At 43.8% G+C, this 15532-nt stretch overlaps 1 protein-coding gene across 1 annotated transcript in view; it reads left to right on the forward strand.

Annotated features, from left to right (window-relative positions):
- LOC147703273 (uncharacterized) overlaps window positions 1-15532 on the forward strand; it is a 155636-nt gene that overhangs the window by 33194 nt on the left and 106910 nt on the right. The window lies entirely within an intron of this gene.

Consider the following 15532-nt stretch of genomic DNA (forward strand, 5'->3'; position numbering starts at 1 on the left):
TTGTAAGCATAAGGTAGGACAAGCCCTGATGTTTGTGGCATGTCTTAATAGTGAATTACAGCCATTTGTGTTTTCAGTATTGTAAGGCTATCTGTTCTCCATAGGCCTGAATGGGCTGCTGGAATTATTACACTCTATAATCCGACAGACTCAGAGAGCATGCCTGAATTCAGAATAATAAAATACATATTTTAGTAAAGTTTATTTTAATATCCTCTGTTTGCAAATACTACTTTTATAAAGTTAGTCTTTGCTTGCCTAACCATTTCAGCCAGCCTCTGCCAGGATGTGTATCTGCTGTCCGGTTTCTGTGTGTGACATGGCTGGGGAATTCCAAGAGACAGGCTGGGGCTGACAGGTGGTGAATGGAGGGATTACACAAGGATGGGTGGGGGGAGTGCCCCTTGACTCTGAATAGGGCTGTGCTCTGCCACCTCAATGCTGTCTCCACCCCCTGGGGAGCGGCTGATGTCTCTGCCCTGTACCTTGTGATGAGAGAGGGGAAGACTGTCAACTCCTGGACTGTACTTGTCACCACAATGCTGGCTCCACCTCCTGCAGAGCGTCTGAGGTCCCTGCCCTGCTCGCTGAAAGAAAAGCCAGAGCTTCCCAAAACAAAGTGCTCAGGAACTGGACTGGATTAGGCAAAGGCCCCCCTGGCCTGCAAGAACAAAGGATTTTGTGTATAAAAGTAGGAGTCGGGCTCCTAAGAAATCAGATCCTGTTTGCGCCAAGAAGAACCTCTGCCCGAAGAGAAGGACCTGGGAAAGCTGCATGGAGGACTACTGTCTCTGACCTGGGAGACTGGCCTGTGGTGGGTGCCTTGCTGCAAGAAGGAGAGGAGAAGGACTGAGAAAGACTCTTTGAAATCTACTTGTGCATTTAATAAAAAAACGATCTCCGAGGGCTTGGAAGCGAGCTTGCCCCCTGAACTGTGCCCCATGACCATTGGGCTCTCCCCCAGCCTGCTGTGGACCTTTATGCCTTTTCCCCCGCTGGAGTATTGACCCCCTGTCCCCTCCTTGGGCCATGACGCTTGTGCCTGGCTGCCCCCGCCGTGTGTGAGCCCCGCTCGAGTTTGAGCCGCTCATCCTACTTCCCACTGGGCCACCCGCCCTCACACACCTCACTCTCCCCTGTTCGCATCGCACTGAGCTCATATCGCCCCTCCTGTCGGAATCGCACCAGACGTGCTGCCTGAAGCCCTGAATGGCCCGTACGAAGCGTACCAGGCCGCCCCGCTCTGCACTCTGGATTCCTGTGGGCCGCGCCGCACACCCCGATCCTACTGTAAGTCACGTACTGGTGGCCTCGTGCAGTGCCTGCCCGCATTTCCCCACAGCACCCGCCACAGGCCGCCTCACTCGCTCCACGAGGTTCGCCTGCTCTCTGCCGTGTACCGAGATGCCGCCAGAGCCCGGCTCGACCTCAGGAGGAGCCACCAGCAACTTAAGGGTGCCTGCCCAAGTGAACGCCGCCTGCGAACCGGACTCCACTCCTCACAAGGTACTGTGCCCCCGTTCGTGCCCCCGGTGAGCCCGCCGCGGACCCTGAGGTCCCCAACGACCGGAGAGGATCATTTGACATTGTGAGCCCAGTGTAAGGAGTCAGGCCAAGAGTGTGCTACGTGCACGACTAAAAGAGCTACGCACTGATTTTTGAGAAACGCTTTTGCCTAAACAATCTTGTGGCTCCTTTTTTTTAGAAATGTTATTTGGTCTTGTCGTAAGTCTACTTAAAGAATTGATATAAAGTACTTATTTTTATGCATAACTACACCTGGATTCCATTTGTGGTGTAATTCTATTTTACTGTATGTGGTCATAAATGCTTAACTACTAAATGCCCTGAAGTTTAGCCTTGTCTGCTCGCACCACACTACCTAGAGGGTGAGCAGGGGTTATTTTTAGGAGCAAGTCCCTTGCCCTGACTAGAGGAGAGGTCCCTGTTTGCCACAAGTGCATATCTGTGCCAACCAGAAACCAGAAACCCCCGAATCTAACAATACTCAGATGGGAAACAACCATTACAACGCAGTCATCCTAATGCACTACTTTTACAACACAGCTGTTAGAACATTACTGCATTTACATTGCATGCCATTACAACGCAGGCATTACAACGCAAGTCACTACAACGCATGCCATTACAATGCATACCATTACAACACATGCCATTACAACGCATACCATTACAAGACATGCCATTACAACGCTTTACAAGGTAAGTAATGGAGATTGTTTTAGTTTTAGGGTGGGTATGGGTTTGGGGTACATGGGAATAGTAATTTTTACCCCTACACTATCCAACGCTTACCCTACTGTTGCACTATCTGGAGTGGGAATAGTAATTTTTACCCCTACACTATCCAACACTTAACCTACTGTTGCATTCACTGTAGTGGTTATAGTAATTTTTACCCCTACACTATCCAACACTTACCCTTCTCTTACCCTAAAAGTATTATGCATTGTAATGGTATGTGTTGTAAAACCATGGAATGCAATGGTAGTTGCTAACTAAAAACTGTGTTGTAAAGGCGTGCTTTGTAAATGTTTGTGTAGTAATGTCATATATTCTACCCAGACACAAGCAAGCACAGCCACACATATTCAAGCATGCACTTTTACACATGAATACATGTATTCACACAAATGCTGAATGAAAGGGTGAGTTATTAAATACATAGATTGACAACCACCTGATGGGTGGGTGATTTGTGTATGATTTCAGTAATTTTCTGAAAACACATAGTACATGGGTGTCATACCTTCTTTCAGAGGGACGGGGCAAGCAGGAGCTACTGGGCCCATCCATATGGGTTAAGGCCTTTTACTCCTGATATCCTGGAGCTCAGATTTCTTTTGATCCTGATCAGCTAAGCCTAGTACCCCTTCAGCACTTGTCTCTCAGTAGTAGTGCAGGTCAAGCAGCCCAAGGCTTCTCATGGGGTAGTTAGATGCATCGGGTGAACACAGTCTCACAACTCAAAATATGTTCAATAGCAGCAATAACTGATTGTCCAATCAAATCCTTGCGTTCATATACAATCACAAAGTATAACATGGCATACACAAATAATACACACAGTCCCATGAGGTTGGGGCTCTAGTGTTCAAAAGATGGGTCCTTGAGTCCCACTTCCCTCTCACTACTGGTAGTTGCTATTCTCCATTCGCTATAGGTGACATTCAAGTGAAGCCCCCTAGTAATCAGAGTCTCAGGAGGCCCACTCCGACTTTTCCAAAAGTCATACATGTTCCAGCACCTAAAGCACTATGTGGCTGACCAAAGTTCTCTGGGGCCTTCCAGACCTGTGATCAGTCTTCTAAGCTCCTACAGGGGTTGCTCTACCGGAGTCCCTGGGAGTATTTCTGCATCATACGTTGCAGAGAGCTGGAGCAGATGCTGATGGTGAGTAGCACTCAGCTCTGCAGGGACAGAGGAAAGGCTTCCATGACGCTTCCAACGGTGAGGCAGTAAGTTTCTCTGATCCTCCTAACAAGTGAGGGAGACAGACACTTGGCTTTTGATCCTCTGGTGGAGCTCAGGCCTGCACAGGTCAGCATGGCGCCCTCTCACCTCGACAATCACTTAACTAGGCAATGTCCCTTGTTTTTCGCAGTTTCCCCATCTGGTGTAATGTGTCAATGACCTTAATCCACACACTGGCAACAGCCCCATCAGCATGGCTGTAAATTTATCTTCACAGCAGTCACTATAGCAAACACGGTCCCTGGCTTCACTTAGCACATGGACTATGGCACCATCTGCTTGACAGTAATCATCATGATAGCCCCCTATGGCAAACAGGGTCACTGACTTCACTCTGCACATGGGCTACAACAGCGATAGGCATACATTAATGTTCACAGCGGACCCCTAGGACATATACGGAACAATCATTGCAGCAGCTATTTACTCAGTTCTCACTGTGGGGATCGACTTCCCAGGATCCCTGTCTGAAACACTCTCCCTCCAAGCACTCTCCTGATCTTAATTGGGTACTTTGATCTTGCAAAACAGACAGGGATGGGTGCTCCAGGCTCTAGGGGTAAGTGGTCTTCGATTCTTTTAGTGATGTCCCAGTCACTAGTTGTGAGGCTGACAGGCCTTAGCCTCCAATCCTCATCACAGGCAGAAGTCTGACAGAACTTCCCTCTTCCACAGCCCAACTGACTGTTTGACAGTTGACAGTTATGGAGGCCTCAAGCTCCCATTCTTATGGTTAATTTACAAACACAAAATGTGATTTGGAGGCTTTGAAGTTAGTATTTGAAGCGTGCTTCCCCAATATCTGCCCTGCTTTTTTTGCCAGAGAGGAATCTATCACAGCAGGAGTGACTCCAAATCTATTAAATGCACAATACAGGCCATTGGAGTTATTAGAGGGTCATATCTGGATGTCGGCCATAGTTGTATGTGCATCAAAATGCTAAGTTGCGCCACAGCTTTACTTTTTATGATTCTTTTATCTGCACCATCTCCTCCCTCAGATGTGCCCAGGCCGCTTTCCAGTCACCTATCCCTGAAGCAAAAGCTGTTTGAAGTGTACTAAAGAGCCCAGCTCTTCTTCTTCCAGAGTGTGTCTCTCCCAGCTCTCAGGAATGCAGCAATATACAAATCTGTCTGGGAAAATACTTCTATCTCCACATGCTCCGCCACTCAGTCTTGGGTCTCGCAAAATTAAATCCAGTATGTAACCTTGGCAATAAAGGGAAAGCTGAATGTGACAAACACTGGGGCTCCCACTACTCAGGGTATAAAATGTACCACCGTTGGTCACTCCTATTTGATATTGTTACATTTTTACAATGCTCAATACCACCCAAACAATCTAACACATTTAGGTCATGGGGTTGCTACTAAGAAAAGTTTAGGGTACTAACATACTATCAGTGGACATTGTGGTGGATAGATTCATTAATGTTCTTTTGTGTGGGCATCCCAGGGTGAGGGGGCAGCAGCCTGTATGTTACTATCGAGCAATCAAAATGAACATACACCCTATAAATTGTAAATATTTGTTTAGATTGTGAAACTTTTAGGGTTCTTTGAACCGAAATAAAGGTACTCCTGACTTGACTTGAAAATACACTTCAAGATTTTTTGCTGAACATGTTGTTGAATGAGTTTATTCTAGTATTTATCCTGGAGAAGATTTCCCCTACTGTGAGAGCCTTACATCCAACTTTTATAGGGAAGGGCTGTGAGACATATATTGGCTTTATTTGTGTTTGTACTTTGCTCTCCCCACTAACTAAGGAGAAGTGTGGCTCAGGGGTTAGAGGCGGCAGACCCGGAAGCTGAGATCGGCCCTGGACCAGGGTTCAATTCCCCGCCCCGACGGTGGTTGGGCTCAATAATTCCACGGACTCGATAATTCTCGCTCTGGTGCCTACTCGACTCACGGTTTCACAATCTGCGACTCTGGGCAATAGCTTGCTTAATCTCCCTCGCGGCGGGATGCCTGGCTTTCACCTGTGGATACCCTGCCGGGGTATCTCACAGGGGAATACCAGGACGGGTTCCCTAAGCAAGCTCATAGATGCCTGCGATGTGGGCGATTTGCGCTATATAAATACATGTACATTACATACATGTACATTTACATAATTACCAGAGATTCCAATAGCCCCTTCAGTGACCATAACCCAGTGTGCATTTGTTTTGGTCAGTCCACCTTGATTCAAAAGTGCCCAGTGGGATCAAGTGGTATTACTGCCATTATGTTGCAGGGGAGGAGATTGAGGTGGTCTCAGTTGGAACCTGATATATTCTATAGGGCATATTATACTCGCTGTGAAAATGAACTCAGGTATTTCTAGAGGATAGCAGTGTGACTGGGGATGTTTTGGAGCATTTCACTTTATTTCCAAAGTGACGTCCAGTTTTCTGGAGGCCCAGTTATCTTGTGGCACCAAGTAAGGGGCCAGATGGTTTGATAAAGGGTCTATCCTGGCACAAACGTGGCTTATAAATGATTTGAGTACCAACCCTAGAGATCCCACCCTTGTGAAGTATAGTCATTTCCAATATGAAAAAGAGCTTGTGCAGAGGAAGAATGTCTTAAAGTATTTTGGATGCCAAAAACTGCTTATTGCCAGTACCCTAAGAAACATTTCCAAATTCTGGAACATGTGGAGATGGTGCATTCATGGCCTCTCAATCCACAGTATCTCTGGGGTCACATATCACAGAGGACAGTTGTGTGTCCTTTTTTGAGTAGTGTTTTGAAACCTAAGATGTGTCTGAAGGAATGGAGGAAGGGGTGCTAGTTGGGACTTCCAAAATGGTATTCTCCCTTTATTAAGAGAAGACGGGAATAGCAGGGTTAACTAGGGGGAAGTCCCTGGGTCGCAATGACATCCCGCATGATATGTACATTGGGGATGCTGAGGTATGGGACCAGGTTTTATGATTTCACCAATTTTTATTAGGAGTTTCCAACAAAATTAAAAACATACATACAAGGATGATAAAACAAAATACAATTGACCATGGTTTGAGTACCCAATATGTTGGTGAATATATCAATCAGTCCATACTGAGAGAACAGATACAATGGTGTTAACAGTATTATAGGGTCAGAACAAAATAAGGTCAAAACAAAATAAGACTTGAACTGAAATAAAAAAGATGCGTGGCGATGACATGTCATTATTCATAAACAGCACATATAGTATCTACACACAGGTGGTGAGTATTGGTGTATAAGTGACAACCTCTCAGGGAAAAACATCTACAGGGTAAGCCCAGAGGAAAGTGTACCAATGGAGAACTGGGCACAGGCATCTGGGAGTGTGGAGGGGAAAGTCATGGGGGTTTGTGTACACTGAAATAGTTGTCTAGAGAAGACCACATTTTTCGATGGGGGGGGACGCCAAGGGGTGTTTAGGAGTGAAATATTGTCAGCTCCTCTTAGGTTGGAGATCCAGTTTAGCCAGTGTTTAAAGGATGCTTTTCTTGTATCTTTCCAGTTGTTCAAGATTATTTTCACAGCCGCCGTGAAAAGAAGGTCAACTAAGGCCTTGTCGTCTTCAGATAACGAAGTAGCTTTAGTAAAACCCAGTACTAGGGAAGAAAATTCCCTTGTGAAGGAGAGGGAGAATACTTTAGTAATAAACTCTAGGATTTTATCCCAAAAGGTTTTAACGCATACGCATTTTAGCAATAAGTGTTCAAGGTCGCCCCTTTCCTCATTACAGTTCCAGCAGGTGTTGTTGTCTCTAATGTTATGTAAGAAGAGACGTGCTGGAGTCCAAAAGGCTTTGTGGAGGAGCCAAAACTTAGTCGGGGAGAGAGTAGGGCTTATCTTGTGTCTAGTGGTAGATTCCCATGTTTTGGCCAATTCCATGTCCCAGATTGGTGTCGAGGAGTATCATTCGTATGGGACCAGGTTTTAACCTCACTGGTTAATGTGGCAGTGAGGGAGAGACCACCACAATCATGGGCTTGTTCTATTATTATCCCTATCTTTAAAAAGGGAGATAGGGACAACTAGGCATGTTACAGACTAAGGGGCATATTATCAACTGTGTTAAAATTATTGCCACTTTAGCGGCAGGAAACTGCAGCTTAAGGGGCGATAATGGGCTTTCTAATATGCTCTTGTGAATTCTCATAGAAGCCCAAGTTCTGGTGTGAACCTGGGCTTCTATGGGAATTCACAAGGGCATATTATCAAGCCCATTATCCCCGCTTTAGCGGCAGTTTCCTGCTGTAAAGATAGTTGGGCGTATGCTCTTGGACAGATTGGGGTAGTGGGCTGAGGACAATGATGTCCTACCAGATGTGCAGTTTGGTTTTGGCACTGGGAGGTCAATAGATAACCAGTATTTGAATCTTTTTATGATCTTAACTAAATACACTATGATTCACCCAGGTTCTATCCATTTAGAATTCATGGCCCACTTCTCCACATTTGATTGAGTTAATTGAGGGAAATTATGGTGGCTTATATTGTCCATGGGGGTGGACCACGATATTGTCCTTTTCTTAAGAAATTTACATATGAATACCACTGCTTCGGGTCATTATGCTAGTGATTTCAAATGTTCCCATAGATGTTCTATCAAAAGGGGGTTTGCCAGGGCTGCATTGTGGCCTTATTTTGTTTTAATTTATATTTCAATAGTTTGGAATAGGCTTTGATCGGCACTGGTGTAGATTCCCCTCATGTGGGTTCCCAGTGTTTGCAGGTGCTCTTATAATTCAGACGATACTATACTCATGTTAAAAACTGCTAAGGGGTTATAGCCCTTGTTGGATTCATTTGCAAACTACATGGAAGACATGGATTTGACAGTGAACGTTCAAAAATCCTATATGATGGTGGTAGGTCCACGTAAGACTAAGACATGCAACTTTATTTTGGGGTCCAGTGCTATCCCAAAGACTGGAGTTCTTTCCTATTTGGGATTGCTCTTTGACTCCCAAATGAGTTGGCACCCATTGGTGAACAGAAAAAAGGAGGATTTCATAAGGGCAAACTCAGCAGTATGTAATATTGCCTCTTTACTTGGGAGGAGACTAATTCAGGTCCTATTACAAGTGTATTGGGCTAAGAGTATCTCTAACGTAGTTTAGAGAAGTGAGGTGTGGGAGTTTGTCGATCAGGCTGACTTGCAGTCTCTGAGATATTCTTTTAAAAGATGTCTCCTATGTGTTCAGCACAGTGCTCTGACATTTTCAGTTCATGAAGAATTAGTGGTGGGCTATATAACAGACGTTTTGCCCACTTTCGTTGTGGTTAGACCCATGGCAAAACTAAACAAGGAGATTTTAAAAGATTCCATGTCCCTTGATAGGTCTTTTCAAATTCCTTGGCTCACATATATTAAGGATCTTTCTCAGAGTTTAGGAAAGTGTGAGCTGTATAGCTCACTGTAGGGAATCATAAAGTTAGATCGCAAGTGGGCCAAAGCATTTGTTTTTTTCATACGTCTTCAGCTACAGAAGAGTGCGCTCTTATGAAACCTTGTAAATGCAACAATAATTTATTTAAGTCTACCCTTTTTGTTAATCCTTATCTTGTTATGAGCACATACAAGCAATTTTTATTGACTAGATTTAAGTTTGGTCTTTTACATTTTTGTGTTGACATGTCCCCAGGTGAGGAATTAGGGTCACCCCCTTGAGCTCTGTGACTGTGACTTGTTGTCTCCACAGGATTAAGCATGAGCGAATTTTGCGGATCTCGCGTTCGCGAATTTTGCGGATTTGCGGATTCGCAATCCGCAAAATCCGCGAATTCCCGCGAATTTGCGGATTTTTTTTTTTTTGTGTTCGCCCGTGTTTCTGCCAGTTCGCGAGGGTTTTTCACAATTTCGCAATTTGCGAACTTACCTGTCGGGTCGCAAGTTTTGCGAACTTGTTGTTTCTACGTGTCCAGCCTGTTTGGGACACTCTTCTTCATCACTGCCACTCTCTGTCACCACTGCCACTCTCTGACTACTCATGCCACCCTCTGGCCCACCCATGCCACCCTCTGTTTCATCACCACACCCTCTGGTTGTCCAGTGTACATTATTTTCGGCAAAGCAAAGCACACCTTCCCTGCCTCAAGTGACCTGAATTAATTTGGGGCTGATTAATGTGTCACAGAATATTTTTTTAGCTGGCACCTGCTTCCTTAGTGCGCCCTGATTAGTGATCTTTTGCACTTGCTAAGTGCTTTCATTGTTGCAAAATTAGTTACAACACCTGCCCTGCCCCAACTGACAATAATGAATTAGGGGCTGATTAATGGATTTTAACTTCCAGCCTGGCTCCTGCTTGTCTCCCTTAGCTGTAATTCAGGACCTTTGTGGCATATGTGTAACTATTCTGAGGTTCAGAGCAGGGTCACATAATAGTTTCAACTGGCAACTGAACTCTGGAGGGGCCCCTCAGGAAGCACTACAGGAAATGGCTACTAATGATGAGCCTGAACTTTTGAACCTGGTAAGTAGTTACTTTCAGTTTTGCTAAGATCGTATTTCTGCAATTTTGCACTTATTCGCGGGGCGCGAACTCACGCGAACTCACGCGAACAGTGCGAGCAGTGTGAGCAAAATCCGCTGCTCGCGGATATGCGGATTTTGCGGGAGATTCGCGAATCTCGCGGATTGCGGATTTCCCGAAAATCCGCAAAATCCGCGAGCGGAACGGATTTTCCGCCCATGCCTACACAGGATACCCTGCATTTTTCAATATTTTGTAAATTTTATGAGGTTCCATGGAAGGCGTTAATCATACCATTGTTAAAAAAATGGAGCCTCCGACAAGTGTGTGCCGCTTGCTTATATATACAATTGTTACCCGAAGAATTATATTTTATTGTGATAAGTTTTCTGAGCGGCACTATGTGATTGAGGAAAACTTGTGATTGATATTATCATCTATGGATTTTTATGAGCTTGGTTATTTATTTGTTTGTATAAACATGTATTTTATTTATTTATTTAAAGTATTTTAATGTTTGTACATTTTTATGGATCTTCTGTTGATTTAAGCTTTTATGGATTTCTGCAAAGAACCATCAAAAGCGTGCTTTGATTTAATTTGTAATCCAGTGTCTACAATGTGTTTTACCATTCACAAGCATACATACAAATGAGCATCTCCATGAAACCATGTAGCACTACACACTAAATGTAAATAGGATAAGAATAAGTTAAGCACATGGCAGAAGAAATTTACATGGGAGCGCATGGAGGACTCACTCCAGTGACACAGATAAAACGTCCTATTCACTTCTGGTGATCATTACAAACTTTGATACATGGACTGCTTGTCTGTGCATTTTGTTTGAAGTTAGCTCAACAGCCTTAAGGTATCAAGCTTTTCAGTGTCAGAGAGAATGGGAGAATCAGGAGAAGTAGAATTAAGGTTCCTGATGCATTTCAAGATAACGCTGATGTTGATTTAGTTTGTTCTGAAGTATCCTGTTGGGATAGTAATGTCCCTACATGATATATGAGTATATGAGTGAATATTATGACATGAAGGCCTCTTGCATCTCTACCTAGCACCCTCACTTGTACTTTTGACCCTGGCATTATGCTAATCTAGTGGGTGTGCAGTGGCCTAGTCGAGACATTGACAAAGTGAGCTACTGTGCTGTGGCCTAATGAGCCACACTGCCAGTACCCTCAAAGTGAACAATGGAATTCTGTGCCTGATTGGATTTTAGCATGTACGAAGGTGGTGGCTTCATTTGTGCTTGACCAGATCTATATATCTGAGTGAGAAACCCGATCCGATCCCTCTAATACAAAGTGCTACTGACATGTTAAAACAAACAGCCTTGCATTGACATCCTATGTGTATGTCACTGTGTTTGTGAATAAATAGCATGTGTGCAGCATGGTTTAACATAGCTTAAATGACAGAACAGTACAACATTCTCAGACAGTGGAAGTGTGTTGCGTGGTTTCCTGTGGCTCTGAATGGATATCCAGACATCAAAATAAGGAAGAATGAAACAGCTCTACCTTTCAAAAATTAAATGAAGACTTTATTATCAAAGAGCTGCTCATTATTTCTTCCTGAGGAATGCAATTTGGTAGATGGTATGAATGAAGAGTGGACAGAAGTTTCTGCTGTTAAAAGCAAGGAAGTCTTTAGATCAGGTGTCCCTTTTTGTCTGTTCCTGATTGCTGCTCAGAGGGGTTGATTGAAGCAAGATGCAGAAGCCTTATAATGCTGTGTGCATGTTTTCGGATTGAAGACCACCCCATTACAACCTGCTGTGAAAAACATTACTTTACATGAGGGTTGTGTTTGGAGAGTAGACTTAGTAGAACATTTGGAAGTGAACCACCTCAAAACGGTTCTGAAGTTTGATATAGTGGATCTAAATTGTGCTCAAGAAAACGCATATGAAAAATGAACCCAGACCACTGCACTTTGTTCTAGTTCCATATACTCCATGATCAAGAAAAGAAGGGCGCTGCAGAGTACTCGAAAGTCTGTTGTGGGATCAGGGTTGCTGTTTGACTACTAGCAAGTATCTGAGAAGTGAGGGTCATAGTTTGATGTCTGCTCTTTATTTTGGTTGATCTAGGCATCTGCCTAAAGCCTAGGAACTTGGTTGACTATTGAGAGGGAGAAAGGATGTACATGGCCTTGCAAGAGATACTGCCCAGTTGGACTAGTCCAGCATGTTGCTGGACGGGCAAACCCCTTAGAAGGTAGACTGCCTGAGAAAACCAAGCCAGGAGTGGCCTGTGTTGTAGAGGGTCTCCTAGTTTCTCTCTGTAGTTCCTGTAGAGAACTGTGGAAGTCTACGTACATCAGCATATCAGCTGGAGGTAGCCAGTATCAACCCAGATCAGGGCTGCATCTACCTTGCTGTATATATTGTCTGGCTTCTAGCCTTTCTCTGCTCACTTTTAGGGAGCTATTTTTGCCTTTTATGTTCTCCAGCTTTCTCCCTCTCCCCTCATCTTTCCCTCTCATTGTCTCACCCCAACACTTCTGTAGTCTTCTTTTCTACTCATCTTCATCCTCTCTTTGACTCTCACCTCCTCTTGTATCTCTCCTTTGTTCTCATATTTTGTTTTTTATTTTATTTCCACTCAGCAGTCTTCTTATTCTGCCTCCTCTTTCTTTTCCCTTCCTCTTTCTTATACTCTCCCCATGTCTATTTTCTGTCTCTCATCTTCTTCTGCCTCTGTCTTCTCATACCCGTATTTCTGTATCTCCCATCCCATCACCTTTTGATTTTTACTTCTGCACACCTCTACTTTCCTTACTGTGTTGTTTCCCTACTGTGTTGATACATACATTGGTACTCAATCCAAAAATATCCCCTTAAAAACACTCCAAACATCATATATATATATATATATATATATATATATATATATATATATATATATATAATCCTTTCTATCTCTAAACTAGGTGCTACGAATCATGCTTAAGATACATACCCTCTATTTGGTTTCAGACAAGCCTAAACATTATATGTTACAAGATGGCCGCCATTGTATCCCTTCTATGACTCCGACTTTCAACTTCTTCACTTTCACTGTCACTGATTTCTCTTTTATTGAATTTACAAACTTTATTTAAATGAGGACTGAAATTAATATATTGTTGACACTGAGGAAGGCAACCATGCTGAAACACGTCTGTCATTCAGGTTGTAGTGGAATAAACTATTGTAAGTAATATTTGCTCCAGAGTGCGCTCAGTTCTTTATATATATATATTATATAGAATTTTGCACATTGAAATTATGCACTGCTCAGAAATTAATGAGTTTTGAAAGTATGTTGTTTATGTCTATGTGACTCAAACATCACATGTGTATACACTTGCACTTTAAAAATACCTTGGTAACTCCCTAGCGCATTATGTGATCAAGGCCAAGTGAGGCCAAAACGAGTTATGGCAAAAATGGTGGCTAAATAAAAACGAATTTCAGTACGAAATCGAGTTCTTGCAGTCTGTTTTGTTACCAGAGGAAGGGAAGTGCGGTGGAACGGCTTCTTACAGTCTGTTTTGTTACCAGAGGAAGGGAAGTGCGGTGGAACGGCTTTGTGGAATATATATATATATATATATATATATATATATATATATATATATATATATATATATATATATATATATATATATATATATATATATATATATATATATATATATATATATACCACACAATCATCTTCACACAAGGAAACCCAGGGACACAGCGGGGTACTGATAGGAAGCCTTTAATCATCAAACCAAACAGCATGATGCATTTCAGCCATTACGCCTTCTTCAGATGCTGAATCATCTGCGGGTGTCACCTCCTCCCTCCTTTGTAATTTCCAGGGCATTCCCATTGGAGGGAGCTCAGCTGATCCTGGAGCCTGGGAATGCTGCAGTGTGGTAGACAACTACAGCTCCCTGCATGCACGGGATACTGTCTGTCTGGCAGCTGGATCGCATAGTTGCCGAGATTTGCCACGCAAAGGGGGTTCCATGTAGCGGCTGGTGACCCTATTTTTGGCGGAGGCAATCAGCCTGATATCATAATGGACCCCTTGGTGTCTAAAAGAATTATATGCCTGGTCTCTAATTTACGTAAAACAGACTCACGATCCCCACCTCTTCTCTGCAGGGGTACGGTGTCTATGACATAGTATCTCAGTTGAGCAGGATTTTTATTATGTTGCTCTTCAAAGTGTCTTGCGACAGGGTACGTAGTATTGCCATTATAAATGGCCCTCAATTGTTGGAGTATTTGTTTGTACACCTGTGGTAGTGTACTTCCCACGTATCATAGGCCACAGGGACATTCCAACACATATACCGCGCACTCCGTCCTGCACGTCAGCATGTATTTAATAGGGACTGGCCTGCTACTGAAAGGGGTCATCTATTCTGTTTTGCTGACTCCATTTTTACAGGCCTTGCAGGATGAACATCTGAGGAAGCCTTTGCTGCTGTTTAACCACAATCCCGTGGTTCTAACTTCCGGACTGCTAGACTCCCAACAATTCTGCATAGTTCTGGCTCTTTTATATGTTATACTAGGAGCCTGTGTGACATGTTCTCCAAGGACAGCATCGCTAGTTATGAGAGCCCAATTGCGTTTAACTATGCTGTGGTAAATATTTGATTTACCGTCTTAATTTCTATGCAGGTAAGTACTTAAACAAAAATAACTCAATCGGAAAGAAAGAGGCAGAGTCCGTGGTGTTAGAGTTCTTAGGGGTTTTATTCCTTACAAAGGAATGGTCATGGTACCAGATCGGATATCTTGTTCCTGCCACCCCTGGGGTGCAGGAAGGGATAGAGCATACTTTATTGACAAGACATAACTTTTATACTTAAAGCGTATACTGGAAACCAATACAGTAGGCGTAACAGCTGAGAGAAACAAGATAAGAACATATACGTGTTAGCAATACGTAATCATGAGGCGTGAACTGGGCGTGAACATAGAAACGTCACAGGTAGGTGGGTACTTGGCAGAATTATGCAATGTCAGCAGAAATCTGAGGCCTGGATGCGCGCGCAGCTGCATGACGTGTGATTGACGTGGAACTGGAAGGTGCAGGGGACTTGACATTTACACTAGCGGAAAGAGACAGAAGTCTGGCATGTCAGATCAACTCGTACCTAGATCATATCTGATATCTGATGTTTGGGAACCATATTATCTAGAGGGAAAGGTCTCTTGGGCAGAGGCCACTCTATACTGACTGTGAGTGCGTGTATAGGCGTCTACGTGTCTGCATGAGATGCGAGGGGGCATGGGCCTACCATGGTAACAGAGGCTATGAATTACTTGCACGGAGACAGTGAGGCCAGGCCCTTTGCTCTGCAGCTGGAAAGATGTTTACTTGAACTAGTAGGCAGGAATGTATGTTAAGGAGCGGAACAGATAATTCGAAGGTTGAATACAGTCTTGGCAAGCAGCAGGCTGAGCTACGCGCCGTTAGCCGCGCAGGGAGTAAGGCAGAGTTCAGAGATGCAGGTGGGGGCTGCAACTTTGGAGCGTTTCAGGAGGCTTGGGGCCTGGACTTGCATCTGGGCCTTGTGGAGC

Source organism: Lissotriton vulgaris, chromosome 7 (genome assembly GCF_964263255.1).
Source record: "Lissotriton vulgaris chromosome 7, aLisVul1.2, whole genome shotgun sequence".
In the NCBI taxonomy this organism is placed as follows: Eukaryota; Metazoa; Chordata; class Amphibia; order Caudata; family Salamandridae; genus Lissotriton; species Lissotriton vulgaris.